We start from the raw sequence: 5483 nt of genomic DNA on the forward strand, positions 1-5483 counted from the left end.
ATGTTTATTAGCACTCAAATTAAAGCTAGTTTAATGAGATATAAAGTAGTTTATGATATTTATCTTCGTAGGAGTAATAGTTTACATGAAATTTTCTCAAATAAATTGATTTATAGTTTTTCAGACAAATTTTCATTTGCCAAATTTATATTCATGTGTGAATATCATAAAAACCTACTACCCCTACGAAGATTAGAAAATTGGGCAAGCCATGGATCGCTGTTGGCTTACTCACGATAATCCTCGTTTTCCTTATTCTAATAGTAATGAAATATCCAAATAGTTCTATGTACTTAAAATAGAAAACAGATGTATCTAAAACATTTAAATAATCGTTTTCTTTGCTATAGTCAGAATTTGGCAAAAATTAGATATAGATAAAACTATGCTAAATTCATAACTAAATTTTCATGGGTACTTTGTTTATTAGTTAAGCTAGAGTTTTATCTATAGCTTCAACTATGACTATGACAATGTCATACAATGTGGGAGGAGGGAGGGGATTTTATTTTAGAGATCAGATCTGAACCTTAATTTCCATCCTGTGTGCCAAAATTGATGAAAAAGTAACTTAATTCTACTGCAAGTGATGGGAAAGAGAGATAGGAATCTTTTTTAAAACATTCCGTAGTTAGATTTACCATTTATTTTGATGGTCAGCTGTTCAATTTCCATCAAGCTTGGATTCCAGCTGTAGATTAGAACTTGAAAAGCAAAGCTAACATCACTGAAATAAAAAATAGTCAGCTTAAATAGAACACTAATAATTAACTTAAGGCATAAGATTTTTTTTTTTAAGTTCTCTTGTGTTATGTTTTTATTGTAATTTACAATGGCAATCATTTGCTTGAGTACACATTTGTCAGCTGGTAGATTTTTTGATTGCCTTAACCACTAGACCAGCTACTTTCTTCACTGCTAATTCCATTACTGCTTTTATGATAAATTTAATTTTATTTGAAATGGCTGTAGACTAAACATATTTAATTTTGTCTGCAGGGCTTTGTGGAAATGGGAAGAAGACCTTGAGCTAAAACTACTCAAGAAGCTGTGGTGACATTCGAAGCCCGTGCGGAGTATCGTGCGGGACACCTCAGCCATGCGCAGACAGTCACACGTGGATTATTTGTAATGGACACTCAATCCTTGAGCCACACACACATGCGTCTTATCTTCTCCGTGATAAAATACACTCACTCCTAGCCTGTAAGCTGATATAACTCCGTCTTAAATTATATCTGATACATAGTTGTGTGAATGGATGTGTGTGACTCCAGATCAAGAATATTGTCCGTGTGTTCTAGAACATTCAGTCCCAAAAATCTAGGGACAAGTGCCATCTTAAAAAACCCCGTTTATTGTAATTGAACCGCAATTGTTTTACAAGATATATTTAATAATAGTATAATACGTGAATGATTGTTTATTGTTTAATTTTTTTAAAAAAATTTGTTTTTAAATATTTTTTTGTACAGTAAGTTTTCCCTAGAGTTATATTTAATATTTATTTTATTATGAAAGCGGAAAGAATCGTGTTTAAGCACAACCTACTTAAACAAGCCGAGGGCTGCGAAAGCTACAACAAGGCTTGAGCTGGTGCAGAGAAACTGAGTGGCCTAACTCATTATATGGACCTACATTATCAAATAGTTGTACAAGGTCTGTGGCCTCATGCGCACATTTCATTAATTTTATTTGTTTTTATTTTAGTTGACGTGCAAGGATCCTTTAGAAATTGGTTACGTTGTGCCATTTCTTTTCAGGTTTTAATTATTCCTGCAACACTGATGAAAATTATAACAAAAAAATTATAAAATACAAGAAATCGAGAAAAAAAAATTTATAAAATTAAAAATACTTTACAGACATCATCCCATCCTTGAATCAAAATGACTATATTAGATGTATGTATAATGAACTTAATAATATAAATATATATATATTTGATGATTTGTTATAACAATAGTCAGCGGGTCAGTGCTGTACTATTAGATTTACTACTATGTAAACTCTGACATGCCTTTAGGACTGTATAAGTGTTTATTTAGTGCAAATGTAATAATTCGAGATTATATTTTTCTTATGAAAGATGTTATATCTTTAAAAAGTGAACCTACAAGAGTCACGATGAGAAAGTGAATTTTGTGATGTTGATGTGTAAAAAAGGATTAGAGTCTGCCCTTTTTGAGCTGTGTAATATTTATTACAAAGTAACAAAGAAATAAATAATAAAATGATGTATTAAAAAATATATAAAAGAAAAAAAAAGGCAAAATTTATAAAATAAAATTTCTGAAGGCATCGAGTTGACTCCAAGTCGGTCCAAGCTCAAATTTTTAGTATAACTGTGACCAAGAGAAATAGTTTGTTATTAATTTAAATTATTTTTTAGTATTTAAAACACCAACCAGAATGCTTTCATAATGGCTCTTTGTTATAATTCTATACTCATTTGTTATCAATGCTGACCTTGTCCTGTTTTTAGGTACGAAAAAAAAAAAGATTAAAGCAAAAAATGTATTATAAAAATATAAAAATTTGAATCATTCAGTTTTATGTCAATATCCCTTATATCTTATTCCATTTCCTATTTCCTTTTCAAATTTAAACATGATGTTATAAATTAAAGCTCATTCTTTCAGTCCGCTGGTGTTCCTCAAGGTAGTATCCTATACACAGTCTACCCATCTGGCATCCCAATCAATCCTAACCATTTACGCCGATGACACATGTGTGCTCGCAGTCAATAATAGCCCTTTATGTGCATTCCAAACTCTCCAATCCCTTATCACAACCCTCAAAGAATCATGTCGAAATTGAAGGATCAAAATAAATCCTATCAAATCACCAATCACCTTAATAATATTCTTTACCTATACTTCATTCTAAACCTACTGACTACCTTACAGTATCCTTTAATAATGTTACTCTGTTCTCCTAACCTCCAAAATCCCCTAGTTTCTGACCTTGCATTTTCTATTCTGGACAATCCTTCGAGGCGACTGAAAAGAAGATAGCCTCAAGACCTTCTAGTGTAGAAGTATTATTAGAGTGCTACCAATGGTAGTTTCTCTACATGCCTGTACTACTTCATTTTGATTTTACATCAAATTTACTAGATATATTTTTATGTAAATAGTAATAAATAAATTTTAAAAAAGAATCTTTTTCAAACATATTCAAATAAAGGAATGGGAAGGGAATAACCTGTTTCTTAGTCAAGCAGTGTCCCATCTAATGAGGTATGAGTTGCCTTTTTTTTTTGTAAGTTATTATCTTTAAAGTATATGGAGAATTTTTTATAGCGATTTATATTAATTAAAGGCTAGTTCTTCATCATAAACATCAAAAAAAGTTTGTATCATAGCTACATACAACTTTCAAATATAAAAACAGATCTAGCCTTCAAAATGTATAATAAATTAAGTGGTTTCTGTATCAGTTATTAAACTTTCCTTTAAGTCCAATTTCATATTCGTACATTATGTTTAGATAAGTGCTTCAAGACCTTATTTTGATAAAGCTAAGACCATATTGTGGTTGAATGAAATAAACTCTCTTCACGTCCTTCGGTAGGACAAACAAGGACTTCTAGTCAAGGGTATCATTTTGTCGTGTTATCTCTTCTGTCTTAAAATAACTTTTCCTTCATGATGCATAGCCCTAAGTTTCCAATCAGTATTGGAAGGGAGAATGAAACCCTCATAGGACATTTAATCGACATTCTTTTATTGCAAAATGATGATATATCATTGTTCATATAGTATTCGAAAAAGTGTGAGTGACATTATGTTGTATACCAATATGATTTATTGATATAATAATGATAGTAAATGATCATAAATACATACAATTTTTTATGGAGATGTTCAATGTTACTAAATTATCTAATTTCATTTACTCAGTAATCCGAACTAATTGCTGCATCGGGCTGTTTGGATTACAGACAGTATTAGGAAAAATTCAACAATATTAATGTACATAACTATTTTTATTTATTTAATTTTTGTTTTTGCATATTAGAAATTTGACAGTTTAAAGTTTTAGAAAATTAAGAATTTATAAAAAAATTGTTTCCTTCTATATGCTAAGTGATGACTTAATTTGTAAAAACTATATGATTGTTCATTTCAGTGAAAATAAAAAAAGAAAAATACTCTGAATTTATTTAAAATGTGATAAAAATAATTTGTATTATACAATAGGTATTATGTATTTTGAATTCTCATGAAATATATTATGAACACTTCCATAGGAATTAAATAACCCGATATCGAAACTATCGATTTTCCAATAATTTCCACTTAAATTTTCACAGTGATAACAATAACTTGCCTGTAGATCGAGAAGTAAAAAATTCCTTTATACGTGTGCAATTTTATTTGAAAACAAAAATGTAATTGCATACTGAGTTTTCTCAAAAGGAGTAAATGTTTTTTATTTCAGTTCGTATTATGGAGATTACGCTGAGCTAGGATTGATGTCTAACTTTAATATCTCACGACTTTTTTTTTTGTCCTCCATTGAGGGGCTATGGGAAATGAATATTGACTGATCCAGGCAGGAATTGAACCAAGCACTCTGAGACCTTTGCCCTAACCCATTCAACCATCCAGTTGGCAATTCTATCTTTTCTGACCAGAGTGGGGAAATCCAAATTTACTGCTTGAGTCTTATTTACTAACTAAACAGTAAAAGCCGACCTCACCAGTCCAAATTTGATCTGTTGCTTTTTCTGACTCAAGATTACCTCAGTATGCTCTTCCCTTTCAGTTTTCTAGGTATCTGCTTTTTTTTACTTAAAATGTGATTTTATCAGATTATTAAAGCCACTTTCATGGATGAATAGGATGCCTCATAAAAGGGGCATGTTAAGCTAATCTAGGTAATGTTAAGTTAATCACTAAAAAGATAATCAGAACTTAACCAGCCTAAAAGGTATCATTTTCAGGTTGCCTTATTGTTATTAGATGTCTGAATAACATTTTTTTTTATTTTATTAAAGTATGATTTACGGCCTCTATACGTTCCTTTCAATGAGGAGGACTGTTTTTTTTATTGCATTTATCCTAAATTTTAAAAATAGTAGAGGAACTTATTATCAGGAGTTATTTATATATTATATATATGTAGGCTTATTTATTATTTATAAATCATTAAAAAAAAAAACCTTAATAGATTGACACATGCTGAGTTTTTAAAATTGAACCTCTGGATAATTACCAGCACTAATGAATTGTTACAATCAGGTAGGAGAGCATGCTAATTTTTAATTATTTTATTTGGAGTGGAGATATCAACTTTGTTACTAAATGTTAGTTTAAATTTTATAAGAAAGCTTTTTTGTTCCTTATCGATATACCTACTGAAGTAAGTATTTTATTCAAATATTTGAAACAAAATCATTCATAATGATATTCAAATGAAAAATAAATTTTTTTTTTTTGTAGAATAGTCATTTGAAAGAATGGCTGTTTTTTTTT

At 29.9% G+C, this 5483-nt stretch overlaps 1 protein-coding gene across 7 annotated transcripts in view; it reads left to right on the forward strand.

The window, feature by feature from the left end:
- Window positions 1-2546, forward strand: part of tws (protein phosphatase 2 regulatory subunit tws) — a 329624-nt gene extending 327078 nt beyond the window's left edge. For all 7 annotated transcript variants that reach the window (XM_067048566.1, XM_067048571.1, XM_067048575.1 and 4 more), the window contains one exon: window positions 1000-2546. The gene's annotated coding sequence lies outside the window, so the exon portion shown is untranslated. The remainder of the gene's footprint in view (window positions 1-999) is intronic.
- Window positions 2547-5483: the final 2937 nt, after the last annotated feature.

The sequence above is a fragment of the Halyomorpha halys genome, unplaced genomic scaffold (genome assembly GCF_000696795.3).
Source record: "Halyomorpha halys isolate HHAL.00 unplaced genomic scaffold, Hhal_1.1 Scaffold61.1, whole genome shotgun sequence".
In the NCBI taxonomy this organism is placed as follows: domain Eukaryota; kingdom Metazoa; phylum Arthropoda; class Insecta; order Hemiptera; family Pentatomidae; genus Halyomorpha; species Halyomorpha halys.